Consider the following 21,149-nt stretch of genomic DNA (forward strand, 5'->3'; position numbering starts at 1 on the left):
TTAACAGGAAGTAGCAAAATGAAATGGTTTAGTAATGTCTATGTATATAGTCCTTCTGCTGTTTAACAAATAAAAACATGCCATTTCTTATCATGGGTGAGTTGGGTAGAAAGTATCTAACAGGCTTGCTCGGCCGAGTTCACTCGATTGAGCGCCGGTTGCACCTCCCGAGGTTGGGGCGTGACACTAAAGATGGACAAGAAGACCGGGGGTGAGATTTCCTTTCAGATGGCTGCTAAGATTGCTAGGCAGATCAGGGTGGTTATTGCTCAGGAGAGGGGAAAGGGGTCTGATAAGAGGCCTCGTCATTTCAGTGGGTTCAGTGGCGCCTCGTCTGGAGGCAGGGGTATTTTCGGTAGAGGCCATCCTCCCAGGCCGTATAATTCAGCGCTCCAGGCATCTCACAGTGCTTCAGGTGGTCACGACCCTCATATGTCTCATCTCGATCAGCTAGCCTACAGTGCACCACCAACTCCTATTAGTACACCTCCGCTCCAGAGATTTTAGGGTGGTAACTCAGGTCGACAGGGTCAGTTTCAGGGTCACCAATCATAGCAGCCGAGATCATTTTATACTTGTGGTGACCCGAGGCACATTGCTAGAATTTTCCCTCGGGCACCGGGCAACTCACAGCAGCAGGGTTCTCATGCCATGGTTCCGGTATCGGTTGCTTCACTGCCTGCTAAGCCAGCTAGAGGCAGGGGTTAGACAGATAAAGGTGGAGGTCAGGCTGTTAGAGGTGGAGGTCAGGCCGTTAGACGTGGAGGCTAGCCAGTTAGAGGTCATCCCAGGGACGTGGTTCAGAGTGGTGGGGCCCGGCCCCGATGTTATGCTTTCCCAGCCAGGCCTGAGGTTGAGTCATATGATGCTGTTATCACATGTATTGTTTGATTTTGCCATAGGGATGCATTAGTTATATTTGATCCGGGCTCTACTTATTCCTACGTGTAATCCTACTTTGCTTCATATCTGATTGTGCCTCGTGATTCTTTGAGTGCTCATGTGTATGTGTCCATACTTGTGAGAGATTCTATTATTGTAGATCGTGTCTATCGTTCGTGTGGGGTTACCATTGGGAGTCTCGAGACTAGCATAGATCTCCCACTTATCGACATGGTTGATTTTGATGTCATCTTGGGTATGGATTGGATGTCACCTTATCATGCTATATTGGATTGTCACGCCAAGACAGTGACCTTAGCCATGCCGAGGTTGCCTCGATTAGAGGGGGAGGGGCACTCCTAGCCATTGTACCAGCATGGTTATCTCTTATGTGAAGGCTCGGCATATGGTCGAGAAGGGGTGTCTAGCTTATTTGGCTTATGTCCGCGATTCTAGTACGAAGGTTCCTTCAATGGATTCATTACCAATTGTTCATGAGTTTCTAGAGTTGTTTCCTGCAGATCTGTCAGGAATGCCACCCGACAGAGATATTGACTTCTGTATTCATTTGGCTCCGGGCACTCAGCCCATTTCTATTCCGCCATACCGTATGGCCCGCCAGAGTTAAAAGAATTGAAGGAGTAGTTTCAAGATTTGATGGATAAGGGCTTCATTAGACTTAGTGTCTCGCTCTGGGGTGTGCATAGATTATCGACGGTTGAACAAAGTCACCATCAAGAACAAGTATCCATTGCCGAGGATTGATGACTTATTGGATCAGCTTCAGGGTGCCAAGGTGTTTTCTAAGATTGATTTGAGGTCTAGCTACCATTAGTTGAGGATTAGGGCATCCGATGTCCCTAAGATAGCTTTTCGGACTCGATATGGGCATTATGAGGTTCTAGTGATGTCATTTGGGTAGACAAATGCCCCAACAACATTTATGGATTTAATGAACCATGTGTTCAAGCCCTATCTGGATTCTTTCATGATTGTGTTTATTGATGATATCTTGATCTACTCCCGTAGCCGAGAGGAGCACGAGTAACATCTTCAAATTGTACTTCAGACTCTGAGGGATAGCCAATTGTATGCCAAGTTTTCAAAGTGTGAGTTTTGATTGGACTCGGTCGCTTTCTTGGGGCACGTAGTATCGACAGACGGCATTCAGGTGGATCCTAAGAAGATTGAGGCAGTTCAGAACTGGCCTAGACCCACTTTAGCTACGGAGATCCGGAGTTTCTTGGGTTTGACGGGTTATTACCGTAGGATTGTGGAGGGGTTTTTGTCTATAGCATCCCCACTGACGAGATTGACCCAGAAGGGAGCCCCGTTCATATGGTCAGACGAGTGTGAGGCGAGCTTCCAGAAGCTCAAGGCTGCTTTGACTACAACGCCGGTGTTACATCCTGCATTTCGTACGTTAAAGTTTCGCCGTAAATTAATCGACGTAAGCTGGGGAATGAGATTATTTTGAGGTTATAAGCATTTATGCCATTTATGACAGGCGATAAGTAAGTGCCGTTAAGGTTAAAGGGTAAACGAATCAAAGAAAATGAGTGTCGTTGAAGGTTGTCAATTTGGGATAAAATACGGTTCGAGCTATAATACGCAATATTTATGGACTAGTGCCATACAAGGTACCACATGACCATGATAGTAAGGTGTATAAAGTGTGTTAAAAGTGATTAGTATTTAAGTAATTTGAGATAATTCTTAATTATGTGGATAATTGGTTAATTATTGGATTAGTGGGGGATTAATAAGTTAATTAAGGAATTGGTGGATAATTATTGGGTGGGAAATTTCCCCCCAACGTGGAAGCAAGCTATGCCCAAATAATGACTCTTAAATCATGTAGCAAGGTGGCACATTTAATAGAGTCTTGTGGCTAGGTCATCACCTAAGTGGGCCCCACACCCACCAAGATTAAAAACCTCTCTAAATCACTTAAGGAGATGTTTATATCTTTACAATGTAAGGAAAGAAGGCTTTAGCAAATTCATAAAAGAATATATGATAGTAACGTGATTTGCTTCAACAATTCATATGAACCCTTTTAGTGCTACAGCAGCGTGAGATGAATTTTAAGGGAGCACGGTACAATCTTTCTCAAGAATATTATACGGATGTTTCCCTACTTCGATCCGCCGTTATGTGTTTGTCGCGATTGTCATGTGTTAGAGAGATTTTCAAGAGAATCGGCTCAAGTATGTTAAGGCTATCCCTTCTTTTCTTTTGGCATGATTCATACGATACAAACGAAACGAGCAAACGCACAACTTTCATAAATGACTCTATTCATAGAAGTACTAGGGGTGCCTATGTTCTTGATTCCCCATGTGAATTATTATTATGTCTTCTGTTCATGGGTCTCAGAAAAATACGTAGTTGATAAATTTTATCCGAAAGGCATATTGATCTTATGACATTTCGAGAAATCTTATTAATGTATTTCTTATGCATTTCATTCATATATTTATACATGTACATTGACCCATGACCAGGTGGCGTTACATACGTGTATATTATATGTATATGGAATATGGGAAAGGTTACATCGTTATATACGTTCCACCACCTGATCAGCGGGTATATGTTGATGATTTTGCCCACAGTGGCCGAGATGATATGATTGGATTCCCTTAGAGGCTATATGACATTTATACGCACGTGCATGACATTATAAATGTTTCAGGATTCACAAAGTTATTTAGACTCACAGGTGGAAATCTTTACTCCATGTTTCATCTATGTCTTTATGTACTGATTTTCATGCCTTACATACTCGGTTCATTATTCGTACTGACGTCCCTTTTGCCTGGGGATGCTGCTTTTCATGCCCGCAGGTGCAGGTAGACAAGCTGACAATCCCCCTTTTTAGGATCTTTGATCAGCGAGAGTTGGTGTGCTCCACTTGATCTGGAGCTGTTATTAGTTTTGGTACGCTACTTTTGTATATAGATATGGGTACAACGGGGCCCAGTCCCTTCCTTTATACAGTTATACACTATATTAGAGGTCTATAGACAGTCATGTATAGTTGGATAGTATGTGGCCTTGTCAGCTTCCAGTCTTGGATATGTAGCCCTACCGTATTCCGCATGTATATGTATATATGTCTTTTGGACATGTTTTCCTCACGTATGTTATTCACGTGCTTCAACAGTTTAATGGCAGATGTTATTCATAACCTACCCTTAATTCATGTTTATATTGTAGATGCATGCTTAGGGGTGTTCGACAGGTAGGACTCGGGCACTCGTCATGGCCCAGCGGTTTGGGTCATGACAGCCGGTGTTCGTGTTGCCTACAGGTTCTGCATTTTATACGGTATATTGTGATGTATCTCGAGTTGGGCTCGGAGAAGTATTGATGCAGGATGGCAGGGTGATTGCATATGCATCGCAGCAGTTGAAGGTCCATGAGAAGAATTACCCTGTTCACGATCTAGAGCTGGCATCCATTGTTCATGTGCTGAGGATCTGGAGGCATTACCTTTACGGCCTGTCGTGCGAGGTTTTCACGGATCATCGGAGTCTATAGTATTTGTTCAAACAAAATGATCTCAATTTGAGGATGAGAAAGTGGTTGGAGCTATTGAAAGACTATGATATCACCATCTTGTATTAGCCCGGGAAGGCCAATGTGGTGGCCGACGCCTTGAGTAGAAAGGGAGCGAGTATGGGCAGCCTTGCGTATATTCAGAGCCCAGTAATGTTCTAGCTTGTTCGGTCTCTCGGTCTTCTTTGTTTGAGCGCATCAGGAGCGGCATTATGATGACCCTCATTTGCTTGTCCTTAGGGACACAGTGTGGCAAGGTGGTGCCAAGCAGGTTACTGTTGGAGATGATGGAGTTTTGAGGATGCAGGGTCGTATTTGTGTGCCCAATGTAGATGGACTTCGTGAGTTGATTCTTGAAGAGGCCCACAGTTCCTGGTATTCTATTCATCCAGGTGCCACCAAAATGTATCATGATTTGCGGTAACATTATTGGTGGAGAAGAATGAAGAAGGTCATAGTTGCTTATGTAGCTCGGTGTTTAAATTGTTAGTAAGTAAAGTGTGAGCATCAGAGACCTGGTGGGTTGCTTTAGAAGTCAGAGATTCTCGAGTGGAAGTCGGAGCGTATCGCTATGGATTTTGTTATTGGACTTCCGCAGACTCAGAGGAGGTTTGATGTGGTATGGGTTATTGTGGACAGGTTGACCAAGTCAGCGCATTTCATTCCTGTGGCGGTTACCTATTTGTCAGAGTAGTTGGCTGAGATTTACATCCGCGAGATCGTCCATCTTCATAGTGTGCCCGTGTCTATCATTTCGGATCGTGGTACGCAGTTCACCTCGCACTTCTGAAGAGAGGTACAACGTGAGTTGTGCACGCAGGTTGAGTTTAGCACATCATTTCATCCTCAGACGGACGGACAATCCGAGTGCACTATTCAGATATTGGAGGATATGCTCCGCTTTTGTGTTATAGATTTCGGGGGTTCTTGGGATCAGTTCTTGCCAGTTGCGGAGTTTCCCTACAACAACAGCAACCAGTCGAGCATTCAGATGGCTCCCTTTAAGGCATTATATGGTAAGTGATCCGATTGCCAGTTGGATGGTTCGAGCTGGGGGAGGCTCGGTTGTTGGGTACAGATTTGGTATTGGATGCCTTGGATAAGGTCAAGATTATTCAGGATCAACTTCGCATAGCTTAGTCTAGCAAGAAGAGTTATGTCGACTGTATAGTGTGTGATGTTGCATTCATGGTCGGAGAGAGAGTATTGCTTAGGGTTTCACCCATGAAGGGTGTGATGAGGTTTGGAAAGAAGGACAAGTTGAGCCCTAGGTTCATCGGACCCTTTAAGATTCTGGAGAGAGTGGGTGAGGTGGCGTACAAGCTTGCATTGCCACCTAGTTTATCAACAGTCCATCCGGTGTTCCATGTATCCATACTCCGAAAGTATCACGGTGATCCATCCCATGTGTTAGACTTCATCTCAGTCCAATTGGCCAAGGATTTAACTTATGAGGAGGAGCTGGTGGCTATTCCAGCCCGGGAGGTTCGACAATTGAGGTCTAAGAGTTATCCTTCAGTTCGAGTGTAGTGGAGAGGTCAGCCGATCGAGGCAGCTACTTGGGAGTCCAAGTCGGACATGCGGAGTAGATATCCACAACTTTTCACCAGCCCAGGTACTTTTTATGTTTGTTCGAGGACGAACAATTATTTTAGAGGTGGAGAATGTGATGACCCGATACTTCATCTAGAGTTTTAAACCTTAATTCTATGTTTTGAAGCCTCCAATAGCTTCCTTAAGTCTTCCTCGATTTGCGTGCATAGTCCGAAGGTTCTTCCGGAAAGCTTTTATGTTAAAAACTGATAAAATATGAAATTTTACCTTAAAAATCCATTTGAGTTGAATTCGTTTAACATTTTGAGAAAACAGACCTGGATCCATATTTTGACGGTCCCGATGGGTCCGTATAGTGATTTGAGACCTCGGACGAAATTGAATTCGGAGGTCCCTAGGTCGAGTTATTGCCTTTTTGTCGAAATTTTGAAGTTTAAAGGCTTAATAAATCTAAAGGTTTGACCAATGTTTGACTTTGATGATACCGGGTCTGTATTTTAGTTCCGGAACTCGGTATAGGTTCATTACTGTATTTACAACTTGTCTGTCAAATTTGGTGAGAAATGGAGTTGGTTTGACGTGATTCGGACGTCCGATTGTTAAAATAGAAGTTCTAAAGTTTTCTTGAAAATTTCATTTGCTTTGGTGTCCGATTCATAGTTCTAGGTGGGACTGGGGGAAACTTGGTCGCATTTGCGAACAATTGGGTCGCATTTGCGGTATGGCCCAGTTCGCATTTGCAAACAAATCATCACAAATGCGATGATAGCAGACATGTTGGGTCTTCGCATTTGCGAAGAAAATCTCGCATTTGCGGGGTTCGCAATTGCGAACCCCAGGTCACAATTGCGACATATGCGCCTGGTCAAAAGTTGAGTTAGACGGGATTTTCCTCATTCTTTCAAAATTTCAGACTTAGAAACCCTAGAGGCGATTTTCCCAAGTGCTCTTCTTCCCCAACTCATTGGTAAGTGATTCTAACCTATTTTATTTTAATTTTCCATTTCATTGACGTTGATATTATTAGACTCCAATTGGTGTTCCGAGACTTTGGATAGGTCTATATAGTTAAATTGAACTTGTGTGAAAAGTTTGGAAGTAATCTAAAGTGTGTAAGTGTGTTCAGACACTTTATTGAAAGAATGAAGATTTAGCAACTTAAGAGATATTCTATTCGGTTTGAGCCTCGATTCTTTGTTGTGATATTCCCATGGATGTTTTGAACTATTGTATAAGTTTGGATAATATATTTGTACTTGTTGGTATGATTGGATGGGGTCCCAAGGGGCTCGGGTGTGTTTTGGATCATTGGTTGAGAGACTAGTTATGTTAAGGATTTAGAGTTTGAGCATGGTCAATATCGGGTCAAGACGACCTCTTTTTGGTGTTTTGATTGCGTGAGCAGATCCGTAGCGTGTTTTATGATTGAAATGCATATATGGTATGTGTCTGGGAAGTTCCGAATGAGTTTTGAGTGGTAAAACTAAGATTTTGAGATTGTTGATTTTTCTGGAGTAAACAATTTCGAAAATATTGATTATGTCCCTGAAATTTTTAGACATTCTTTAAAACTTCAAAGCATCATATCTCCCTTATTTTAAGGCCAAATTGGGTGATTCAAAATGCTATCTTGGGTATAATCTCAGAAGTATCATGTTGAGACTATCAAATGTGAGTTTCGGGATCATCTAGGATCTAGTTGGGGCTGGAACAACTGCTGTATTTTTACTTATTTCAGAATTTAGTTACTTTTTCTCACAAGATTTTGGAACTTGGGAAGATGCGATTTTTGAGGGAGTTTTCACCTACTTCATTGGGGGTAAGTAAGCCTAATTCGAATTTATGATTATAGCATAAATCTATTATTGATTTTGGCTTTAAATCAAGGTATCTTAAAGAAGAAAAGAGGGTTTTTGACTTGAAGGATAAGAAAATGCATTTTAGGGGTTTTGGCAAAACTGTTCTAAAATGAAATATTGAGATTTGAATATCGGTTCGGATTCGGATTTGCTTGAAACTTGTATGGTTGGACTCGTATTCGAATGTGTTATCAAAATTTTTGAGTTTTGTTGGCTTCTGAGGTACGGGCCTGGGTTGACTTTGAGTATTTGATTAAATATCCGACCTTTATCGTTTGGGTTTGATTCCTTTGGAATTATTTAATGTTATTGAGTTGTTTTTGGCTAGATTCGATCCATTCAGAGGTTGTTTTGTGGGGGAAGGCATTTTTAGAGTATTGGTTTGGCTTGTTTGGGGTAAGTGTCTTTCTTAGCTTTGTTGAGTAAATTTTTCTTACTAAATGATATTGTTTGCTACATACGCGGGTGATGCATATACGGGGTGACGAGCGTTTATGCATGTGCCAGGGTTTTCTTGCTCGGAAGGGAAATTATATGCTTCTTTATGCCTTGTGAAACTTGGTGATTTCCTTGACTTATGCTTCATCTAATTCTATGACTAGTGAATTTAATTAGTTGCGCTAGAAATTATGTTAGAACGTATGACATCTTAAAAGGATTTAATGTGTTGTTCTTGAGACTGTTTACATACTATATTTGACTGTAGCATCATGAGCACACATCTATACCTGTTATTGTCATGCTACTTGAGCTTCTTTATCCGTAATAGGAAATGATGATTGGCACCTTAGGGTAATGTTTGGCATGATGGGTATTTTTGTGTTGTAATTATGATGTTGGCATGATGGGTATTGCCATGCGGTTTGAAATAAGATTGGCCGGTTGGTTGGTTTCGTGTGAAAACATTGGAGTTGGATTTTTGATATGATTACTCGTTCGATAAACACTTACATGCACCCTACCTTGGTTTCTATTAATGTTTACTGTTTTGTATGTTACTTTCCCGTTTGTTCCTTTATGTAGTTACCTATGTGTTTCCTATTTGGCTTGATTCTATTATATCTATGATCTGTTACAACCCAAATTCGCGTACCTTAGATTACGCCGTAAGTTAGTCGACGTAAATCCAAGAAGAGATTATCTTTGAGATGATAAGAAGTTAATCCTATTGGTCTTAAACAATACAAGGGTGTATAAGTGTGGTTAACAAGTATTAGAAGTTAAACGAATCAAGGATGTTGTAACCCGTATTTTCGGGTAACACTAGAGGTGATTAATTGTCCCAAGAGGTCATGTTTTAATGTATTTGAATCATATAATATCTGTATCATAAGTCTTGAATTCAAGAGAGTTATGAAACAAAAGTCGATAAAAGTTGTCGCAACTTACGATTATAATTTTACTTAAACTTTAGGTCAAATGTTACTACATTTTTCTCCCAATGTACTTGGAATTATGGGGTGATATACCTATCAAATTGAATATCTATGAGTGTAGTTTCCAACGCATTAAACCGTTCATCGATACGCTCTCGGAATAGAGAGATATTCACATTTTCGTGAGAGTGCGCCAAGCAGCTCTCTATCCACATAGGCGGTTTAAGACATATGGATATATATAAGATACCTCAACCCCGTTTTAAGTCATTCATTTTCAGTATATTCAGACCTTAGAACCCTAAAAACACTCTCTCAAGGTTCTCTCATGATCCAAGACCCAAACAAAGGGCAAACAACATAAATCAAATGTCGGAAATCCCGTGGCGCTAGTAAGTTTCTTGTTCTTCTTGTTGTTGCTGATTTTTGTGTTGTTCCAGCTCATGTGGGAGGTTTTTTTTAAGTGTTTTATGTTCTGTAAATACTCCTTCAAGTTTTTAATATCAACCCTAGGTGATTTCAAGTCTTCTAAAGTAATTCTAGTGCCGAAAAACCCGAATTAATTGCTAGTTTCTCTTCCTTGTTCTTGTGGCAGAATTGGAGGGATATTTCGGGAAAAATTTAGGTCAAATTGGAGTTGTTCTTTATGTTTAAAGGTAAGGAACCTCTTACTCTATATATATATTTAAGATTATCCAAGTTGCGGCTAAGTCGTTGAAGCTAGAACTTGTGAAATATATATCGAAAGGCTTGGTAGTAATGTTGTTAGTTGGTGGACTGTTTTAGGAGGCTCAATATGATTATTAATGATGTTGTTTGGTCTGTTTGGTGATTGTATTGACTTGTGGGAAGTCATATAAATAGGGAAGGTGCTGTTCGTTTCATCGTAACATAGGTTGCGGTCGATACATAATAGTTACGACGCTTAAACGATAATGATAGTGCCATTTCTCTTATTGTAGACTAATGAGTCGTGACATTTTCATAGCTTGAGGTTGGGCAGTATATACAAGGTATGTGAGGCTATCCCCTTCATTCTTTTGCAGGACTCCGATTGTACATAATGTAATGAACGAGCTCCCAAAGATACTCTACTCTTAGAAGCTAGCAGTACTTACATTGCTGCCCTTCTTATGAAACGATTGATATTGATGTTACTTCTCTTATTCTTATATTATCAATGTTGTTGGTAGTTCCTGATTCTTATAAGATTCTTGATGAAGAGTTAATCCTAATAACGTGTACGAAGGATACCGACCTTACGTCACTCCGAAAGGTTCAAAATGTGATTCCAATGAGTCCAGCATGCATCATATATATGTATCTATTTTACTCTACCGAGCCGCGCTATAGTCGGCCGGGTATGGCACCTATTGTGCAACCACTGATCAGTTGGGTTTTACCGAGCTCCACGTGGCCGGGTACGATTCTACCGAGCCCTATGATGGCCGGGTACGTTTTACCGAGCCTATTATGGCCGGGTACGATATGATGATGGTGATGCCCACAAAGGCGTATGTTTTAAAAGTTTATGTATATATATGTATGTATCATGTATTTCATGTCAGTAGCCCTTAGAGGTACCCAGATGTCACAGGTTGTATATTCTCTATCCCTGTTTACATTACTGTTCTTACTTATGCTTTCCTGCCTTACATACTCAGTACTTTATTCATACTGACGTCCTTTTTATTTGTGGACGCTGCATGTCGTGCGGCAGGTCCTGATAGACGGGTAGACGCAGCTCCCCCACCACAGTAGGCTGTCCAGTTCAGCGGTTATTGGCGAGATCCCTTCTCTGGACTTGCCGTGGTCTTGGTATGCATTTTTGTTATTGACATTATGGGTATGTCGGGGCCCTGTTCCGGTAATGTTGTAGCACTTATGTTCCTTTAGAGGCTCATAGACAGGTGTCGACTCATGTATGGTTTGGAATGCCTTGTCGGCTGATTTTTGTTGTATAGTCTTTCATGGCAGCATGGTAGCTCGTACCTTATATATAGTTTCTTGACAGTCTTGTCATCCCATGTTATGTATGTTCATGACATTATCTTTCATTGTTGGATGTTCATGAATCATGTTTACCATTTATATTGATCTTGTCGGCCCTTAAAGATAATAAGGAAGGTTAGACAAAATGTACGTTGGTGCTCGGCAAGTATGGCCCGGGTGCTAGTCATGACCCTCCAGTTGGGTCGTGACAAACTTGGTATCAGAGCAAGTCTGTCCTAGGGGTTGTCTATGAGCCGTGTCTAGTAGAGTTTTGATTATGGATGTGTAGCGCGCCACATTTATAATCAGGAGGCTACGTGACATCTAGGGTTGTTACCTTCTTCCTGAATCTAGATCGTGCGTAGAGTTGAGTCGTAAGTGTTCATATCTAATATTCACCTTGTTTTCTTTTAGCGATGCCTTCGACTAGGAAGCAAGCGATTAGTAAACGGCTTGATACAGCTGTAGGAGAGGGTAACATTCAGGTGCCTCCAGCCATAGCAGGCCAAAGTGAGCCTCAGAGTGAGATGCCGTCTCATACCTCTCTGTCTCCTCCAGAGGATATTAGGAGGCACCCAGTACATCCAGTTCCTCCGTCTGGCACTACAGACCACGATATGCGCAGTGCAGTGCAGTTGTTGAGTAGCTTAGTAGCTGCTCAGGCTCAGAGGCAGAATACCGGTGCTGCTGATAAACCGGTTAGTGCAGGAGTTCGTGATTTTATTAATCTAGACCCTCCAGTGTTTACCGGATCAAGCCCCAAGGAGGACCCGCAAACATTTATTGATCAGGTTCATTGTACATTGCGTGTTATGCATGCTAGTGATACAGAGGCAGTAGAGTTGGCTTCTTATCGGTTATGGGATTTAGCGATTTTATGGTATGATAGTTGGGAGAGATCTAGGGGTCCGAACGCTCCTCCAGCCGTGTGGAAGGAATTTTCTGAGGCCTTTCTTCATCACTACTTACCAGCTGAGATACGATGAGCTAGAGCTGATAAGTTCTTGAACCTTCGACAGGGTAATATGAGTGCATGAGAGTATAGTATATAGTTTGATTCTTTATCAAGGTATACTCCCCATATGGTGGCCGAGATGAGTGATAGGGTGACCACATCTGATAAATGAGTGCACAACAGCCTCCTTGGTAGAGGGCATGGATATTTCCCGTATTCAGGCTTATGCCCAGACCCTTCAGGATCATAAGTTATATGCTAAGCTCTCTAAATGTGAATTCTTGCTGAACTCAGTAGCATTCCTTGGCCATGTGATATCTGATGCGGGTATTAGTGTCGACACTCAGAAGATCGATGCAGTGAAGAATTGGCCGAGACCTTTCAGAGGCCTCGGTATGATCGATTTACCTATTCTGGTTTAGATCAGAGTTCGAGGGCATCAGGCTCACAATTTCATAGAGATACTAGTCAGACGAGACCCCCAACACCTCGTTGTGATCAGTGCGGCAAGGCCCACTTTAGACTGTGCGTTCGAGGTTCCGATGCGTGCTATTCTTTCGGACAGCCTGGCCATATGATGCGGGATTGTCCTAACAGAGGAGGTGGTGGTATGGCTCAGCCGACTGGATCTGTGTCTGGTTCTTCCTCATCAGTTCGACCTCCAGCACAAGGTTTTCAACAGTCGATACGTCGTGGTAGAGGTAGAGGTTCAGTGCCGAGTTCGAGTGGTGCTCAAAATCGAACCTATGCTCTAGTAGGTCAACAAGATCTCGAGTCGTCTCCGGATGTTGTTACAGGTATATTGTCTGTGTTTTCTTATGATGTATATGCGCTAATTGATCCGGGATCTACCTTATCATATGTTACACCCTTTGTGGCTAATAAGTTTGGCGTTGAACCTAAATTGATAAGTAAACCACTTGCGGTATCCACTCCGATAGGAGATTCTGTGATTGCTAGAAGGGTATATAGAGGTTGCACTGTGATGATTTGTAGTCATCAAACCTCGACAAATTTATTTGAGTTAGAAATTGTTGATTTCGATGTGATAATGGGAATGGACTGGTTGGCCTCATGCTATGCAAATGTTGACTGTTGTACGAAGATGGTTAGGTTTCAGTTTCCTGGTGACCCGCCATTGAATGGAAGGGGAACATTGCTACGCCGAAAGGTAGGTTTATTTCCTATCTTAAGGCAAGGAAAATGATCTCAAAAGCTTACATTTATCATCTTGTTCGCGTTAGGGATGTAGAGGCGAAGTCGCCTACTCTACAATCAATCCCCGTGGTCAATGAATTTCCAGATGTTTTCCCAGATGAATTCCCAGGCCTTCCTCCTGAAAGGGAGATTGAGTTTAGCATTGATGCATAGCCTGACACTCAACCGATCTCTATCCCTCCATACAGGATGGCCCCGGCAGAGTTGCGAGAGTTGAAGGCGCAGTTGAAGGACTTGCTAGATAAGGGTTTCATTAGGCCTAGCACTTCACCTTGGGGTGCGCCAGTCTTGTTCGTGCGGAAGAAAGATGGGTCGTTAAGGATGTGTATCGATTATCGACAGTTGAATAAGTTTACAATAAAGAACAAGTATCCACTTCCAAGAATTGATGACCTGTTTGACCAACTCCAGGGTGCCAAGTATTTCTCCAAGATTGACTTGCGTTCAGGGTATCATCAGGTGAGGGTTAAGGAGAAGGATATTCCAAAGACGGCCTTCCGGACAAGATATGGGCATTTTGAGTTCTTGGTGATGTCGTTCGGGCTAACAAATGCCCCAGCAGCTTTTATGGATCTCATGAATAGTGTATTCAGGCCCTATCTTGATGTGTTCGTGATCGTATTCATTGATGACATTCTGGTGTATTCTCGTTCGGAGGCGGAACATGCGGGCCACTTGCGGATAGTATTACAGACCCTTCAGGATCATAAGTTATATGCTAAGCTCTCTAAATGTGAATTCTGGCTGAACTCAGTAGCATTCCTTGGCCATGTGATATCTGATGAGGGTATTAGTGTCGACACTCAGAAGATCGATGCAGTGAAGAATTGGCCGAGACCTACAACACCGTCAGAAGTCCGCAGCTTCCTGGGGCTAGCAGGATATTATAGGCGGTTTGTAGAAGGGTTTTCCTCTATATCAGCACCATTGACTAAGTTAACACAGAAAGCTACCAAGTTCCAGTGGTCTGAGGCTTGTGAACATAGTTTTCAGGAGCTAAAGAATCGATTGACATTCGCGCCAGTGTTCACTCTCCAAGAAGGAACAGAAGGTTATGTGGTATATTGTGATGCCTCAGGTATAGGTTTGGGGTGCGTATTGCTGCAACGTGGTAAGGTGATTGCTTATGCATCAAGACAATTGAAGAAGCATGAAAAGAATTATCCGACTCATGATTTGGAATTGGCTGCAGTAATATATGCTTTGAAGATATGGCGGCACTACTTATACGACGTCCATGTTGAAATCTACACAGATCACAAGAGTTTACAATACATCTTCAAGTAGAAGGAGTTGAATTTGAGGCAGCGTAGGTGGCTTGAATTACTGAAAGACTACGACGTTGAGATATTGTACCATCCCGGTAAAGCCAATATTGTGGCAGACGCTCTCAGCCGTAAGTCAATGGGAAGCTTAATACATATTGAGGCAGGTAGACAAGGGTTGACCAAAGAGCTTCACCAGCTGGCCAATATGAGAATCAGATTGTTGGACTCTGATGACGGAGGTGTTACTGTACAGAATACAGCAGAATCATCTTTGGTAGCCGAGGTAAAAGCACGGCAATATGAAGATCCTACCTTAGTAAGATTGAGCGAGGGAATTCAGCAGTGTAAGATTACAACTTTCAAGATCGGAGGAGATGGGACACTGAGATACCAGGGCCGATTATGTGTGCCTAGTGTGGCAGGGTTGCGAGAGAAGATTATGATTGAGATTCATCAGTCCCGATATTCTATCCATCCCGGCTCGACAAAGATGTATCATGAGGTTAAGGAGCAGTATTGGTGGGATAACATGAAGAAGTCTATTGCAGAATTTGTAGCCCAGTGTCCTAATTGTCAACAAGTAAAGATCGAGCATCAGAAACTCAGTGGATTGATTCAGAATATAGAGATTCCGACCTGGAAATGGGAGGTGATTAATATGGACTTCATTATTGGATTACCTTGCTCTTATCATAAGTTTGACTCCATCTGGGTGATAGTTGATCGACTTACAAAATCTGCCCATTTTCTGCCAGTTAAGACAACTTACACGGCTGAAGATTATGCGAAGTTGTATATCAAGGAGATTGTTAGGCTTCATGGTGTGCCAGTATCTATTATATCAGACCGAGGAGCTCAATTTACGGCTAACTTTTGGAGGTCTTTTCAGAAGGGTTTAGGCACACAAGTAAATTTCAGCACTGCATTCCATTCGCAGACTGACGGACAGGCTGAACGTACCATTCAGACGCTTGAAGATATGCTACGAGCATGTGTTCTAGATTTCAAGGGGAATTGGGATGACCATCTGGCACTTATAGAATTTGCCTACAATAATAGCTACCATTCCAGTATTAAAATGGCCCCGTATGAGGCACTGTACGGGAGGAGATGTAGATCACCAGTTGGATGGTTCGAAGTCGGTGAGACAGAATTATATGGGCCAGATTTGATTCACCAAGCCATTGAGAAGGTGAAAGTGATACAAGAGCGACTGAGGACGGCACAAAGCAGGCAAAAGTCTTATTCCGATGTCCGACGTCGTGATCTGGAATTTGAGGTTGGTGATTGGGTTTTCCTGAAGATCTCACCGATGAAGGGTGTTATGCGTTTTGGGAGGAAAGGTAAGTTGAGTCCGCGGTATATTGGGCCGTACAAAATTCTTCAACGAATTGGACAGGTTGCTTATAAGTTAGAATTGCCATCCGAATTGGAATTTGTCCACCCGGTATTCCATGTATCTATGTTGAGGAAATATATTGGAGACCCTTCTCAGGTCGTCCCTATCAAAGATGTACAAGTTACAAAGGATCTATCAAATGATGAAGTGCCAGTGGCTATATTAGATCGACAAGTCCGCAAGCTGAGAACAAAGGATGTAGCTTCCGTCAAAGTATTATGGAGGAACAAAAATATAGAAGAAATGACATAGGAGGAAGAAGAGGAGATGAAATCTAAATACCCTTACCTATTCCAGAGTGAAGATAACGAGGATTCTGGGGGAAAGAAGGACGCATTATAAGGTGAAACGGCTCTATGAGGTAACCAATAGCTTGTGAATACTCTTTTTTTAATACAAAATGGTGATATGCAGATAATGTACATATCCATAATGCTTTGTATAGTCTTGTAAGGCCATAGGTTGGGTTTAACTGCTTGCAAGTTTGGCTAGTGTCCATTTTATAGGGGAAACTCAGCCGGAAATTTCCGTCGGAATCCACGATGACTTAGACACCCCATAAACCCTTACATTCGAGGACGAATGTTCCTAAGGGGGAGAGGGTGTTACAACCCAAATTCGCATACCTTAGATCACGCCGTAAGTTAGTCGACGTAAATCCAAGAAGAGATTATCTTTGAGATGAGAAGAAGTTAATCCTATTGGTCTTAAACGATACAAGGGTGTATAAGAGTGGTTAACAAGTATTAGAAGTTAAACGAATCAAGGATGTTGTAATCCGTATTTTCGGGTAACACTAGAGGTGATTAATTGTCCCAAGAGGTCATGTTTTAATGTATTTTAATCATATAATATCTGTATCATAAGTCTTGAAGTCAAGCGAGTTATGAAACAAAAGTCGATAAAAGTTGTCGCAACTTACGATTATAATTTTACTTAAACTTTAGGTCAAATGTTACTACATTTTTCTCCCAATGTACTTGGAATTATGGGGTGATCTACCTATCAAATTGAATATCTATGAGTCTAGTTTCCAACGCATTAAACCGTTCATCGATACGATCTCGGAATAGAGAGATATTTGCATTTTCGTGAGAGTGCGCCAAGCAGCTCTCTATGGGGCCCACATAGGCGGTTTAAGACATATGGATATATATAAGATACCTCAACCCCGTTTTAAGTCATTCATTTTCAGTATATACAGACCTTAGAACCCTAAAAACACTCTCTCAAGGTTCTCTCATGATCCAAGACCCAAACAAAGGGCAAACAACACAAATCAAATGTCGGGAATCCCGTGGCGCTAGTACGTTTCTTGTTCTTCTTGTTGTTGCTGATTTTTGTGTTGTTACAGCTCGTGTGGGAGGTTGTTTTAAGTGTTTTATTTTCTGTAAATACTCCTTCAAGTTTTTAATATCAACCCTAGGTGATTTCAAGTCTTCTAAAGTAATTCTAGTGCCGAAAAACCCGAATTAATTGCTAGTTTCGCTTCCTTGTTCTTGTGGCAGAATTGGAGGGATATTTCGTGGAAAATTAAGGTCAAATTGGAGTTGTTCTTTTTTTTAAAGGTAAGGAACCTCTTACTCTATATATATATTTAAGATTATCCAAGTTGCGGCTAAGTCGTTGAAGTTAGAACTTGTGAAATATATATCGAAAGGCTTGGTAGTAATGTTGTTAGTTGATGGACTATTTTGGGAGGCTCAATATGATTATTAATGATGTTGTTTGGGCCGTTTTGTGATTGTATTGACTTGTGGGAAGTCATATAAATAGGGGAGGTGCTGTCCGTTTCATCGTAAAATAGGTTGCGGTCGATACATAATAGTTACGACGCTTAAACGATAATGATAGTGTCATTTCTCTTATTGTGGACTAAGGAGTCGTGACATTTGCATAGCTTGAGGTTGGGCAGTATATACAAGTTATGTGAGGCTATCCCCTTCATTCTTTTGTACGACTCCGATTGTACATAATGTAATGAACGAGCTCCCAAAGATACTCTACTCTTAGAAGCTAGCAGTACTTACATTGCTGCCCTTCTTATGAAACGATTGATATTAATGTTACTTCTCTTATTCTTATATTATCAATATTGTTGGTAGTTCCTGATTCTTATAAGATTCTTGATGAAGAGTTAATCCGAATAACGTGTACGAAGGATACCGACCTTACGTCACTCTGAAAGGTTCAAAATATGATTCTAATGAGTCCAGCATGCATCATATATATGTATCTATTTTACTCTACCGAGCCGTGCTATTGTCGGCCGGGTACGGCACCTATTGTACAACCACTGATCAGTTGGGTTTTACCGAGCTTCACATGGCCGGGTACGATTCTACCGAGCCTTATGATGGCCGTGTACGTTTTACCGAGCCTATTACGGCCGGGTACGATATGATGATGGTGATGCCCACAAAGGCGTATGTTTTAAAAGTTTATGTATATATATGTATGTATCATGTATTTCATGTCAGTAGCCCTCAGAGGTACCCAGATGTCACAGGTTGTATATTCTCTATCCCTGTTTACATTACTGTTCTTACTTATGCTTTCCTGCCTTACATACTCAGTACTTTATTCGTACTGACGTCCTTTTTATTTGCGGACGTTGCATGTCGTGCTGCAGGTCCTGATAGATGGGTAGACACAGCTCCCCCACCACAGTAGGCTGTCCAGTTCAGCGGTTATTGACGAGATCCCTTCTCCGGACTTGCCGTGGTCTTGGTATGCATTTTTGTTATATACTTTATGGGTATGTCGGGGCCTTGTTCCAGCAATGTTGTAGCACTTATGTTCCTTTAGAGGCTCATAGACAGGTGTCGACTCATGTATGGTTTGGAATGCTTTGTCGGCTGATTTTTGTTGTATAGTCTTTCATGGCAGCATGGTAGCTCGTACCTTATATATAGTTTCTTGACAGTCTTGTCGTCCCATATTATGTATGTTCATGACATTATCTTTCATTGTTGGATGTTCATGATCCATATCTACCATTTATATTGATCTTGTCGGCCCTTAAAGATAATAAGGAAGGTTAGATAAAATATACGTTGGTGCTCGGCAAGTATGGCCCGGGTGCTAGTCATGACCCTCCAGTTGGGTCGTGACATGATCCTACCTTGTATGTTGTTGTTACTCCTATGCTTTTACTTGATTTACTTATGCTACATGTCCTTACCGAATTTATGCTTTTACTTGTTGTTAGACCTTACATGTTACATGCCTCTATTTGTTACATGATTTACTTATTAGACGCCTTGATCTGTTACATGCCTTCACTTACTATATGCCTTTACTTGCTATATGCCTCCACTTGTTACATGATGCCTGTATTTACTTGTCGTACATCTTTATTCGTTTCATATTCTACACTTCATTGCCTAGCTAGATTGATGAATTTCAGATCGGTTATGTGTGCATGCTTTGTTGGAGCCTTGTTATTATATGCGAGATACTAGCTATGGGGTACCAGGTTGCTATCTTATCTTGTTTGAGTTTGTATTTCTTTATTGAATTCCGCGTGTTTGTTTTCTTGGTGTTACGTTGTGAATATTTCCGTGCTTGGTTGTTGTTGAAAAGTTTCACATGAACTTATATATATATATATCGGGTTGCACGCTGCAATGTTAGTATATATATGTGGATTGGGTTGCATGCTATAACGATATTGATATTATATTTGGGATCATGTTGCATGCTACAACGATATTGATATTATATATGGATCGGGTTTCACAGCCGCAACAGTATTGATATTATATATCGATCGGGTCACGACCGCAATGGTATTGATTTTATATATGGATCGGGTTGCACGCCTCGATGATATTGTACATATATGTGGATCGGTTTGCACACAACAATGAATGGGTTGTATTGTAGTAATATTTTGCCTGTTGATGTTTGTTACTGTATCGTGTTGTGAGACTGATTAGTGATGACATTCTTGGGCCCTCTGTCATTTATATTCTTGTTTCATTTATTAGATGGTAATTCATTTCTCTCTCTCGTATTGCTCGTTCTGCTTATCATCTACAGAGGTAAAAATAATAAGTGAGTTGAAGAATGCATTGAGGAATTGATGGAAACTTTTTGGCAGAAGAAGCAGTTATGCGGCAAAGTTCGCGACCGCAAAACCACTCCGCGTGCCGTATACCCATGCGGAGTTGAGTAGACAATTTATTGAATGTTAGAGGTTGTTCTGCGGTCTATTATGCGATCACATACATGTTTCGCGGTCCGCACTTCCGTCGCAGATTTAGCATGAAATATTTCGAAGGGTGTTTCTGCGGTCCATTTTGCAGCCGCATAAGTTGTCTGCGGATCGCAGACCTATCCTGACCAGCCCAGTTTTTGGCATCACTTTTGCGGTCCATTTTGCAAGCCGCATATCTGTTCCGCGGTCCATTTTGCAACCGCAGACTTGAGTTCGAAGGGTCCATTTTCATATTTTTATAACCCGACCCATTTTGATAAATAACCTTTAGGGCTCATTTTGAAGCGAATGTTTGATGCTTTTTGAGAGAAGTAAGAGTATTTTAGAGAGAGAAGGAGAAGACCTAGCATTCTAATCACCTATTCTTGCACCTATCTTTAAGAATCATGGAAGCTACTCACTAGAACACGATCTATCCGGGTAAGTTCTTGTCCTACATCATCCATGCAAGTTTGTTTAGTGTCTAAGTAGATTGTGGAGTTGGAGATAAGCCATGCATGTGAAATTAGGTGGTAGTATGTGGGATTGCTGAACTATTTTGGGTAGTTTATTGTTGAAATTGTTGAGGGAGGAAGGGATTACCATTATAGAGCCTTGTAGTCGATATTTGCATAATAGGTGTTTGACAAAATTCCTAAGAGAGTTACACCATGAGAGTCCTTCTAATTATTATTCGATTTTCGCTATCTTCCTATAGATTGTTATTTCTACGAGTTGGGATGTTGTAGTAACTTAAGGAATGCTCAAACAAGGTATGTTGGCTAAACTTTTATCTTAGAATCGAATTCCATGATGTTCCCATAATGTTCAAGCGTGGCTGGCCCAAGTTCCTAATTCCCATGTTCCGAGTTATTCCTTAT

The sequence above is a fragment of the Nicotiana tomentosiformis genome, chromosome 7, assembly GCF_000390325.3.
Source record: "Nicotiana tomentosiformis chromosome 7, ASM39032v3, whole genome shotgun sequence".
In the NCBI taxonomy this organism is placed as follows: domain Eukaryota; kingdom Viridiplantae; phylum Streptophyta; class Magnoliopsida; order Solanales; family Solanaceae; genus Nicotiana; species Nicotiana tomentosiformis.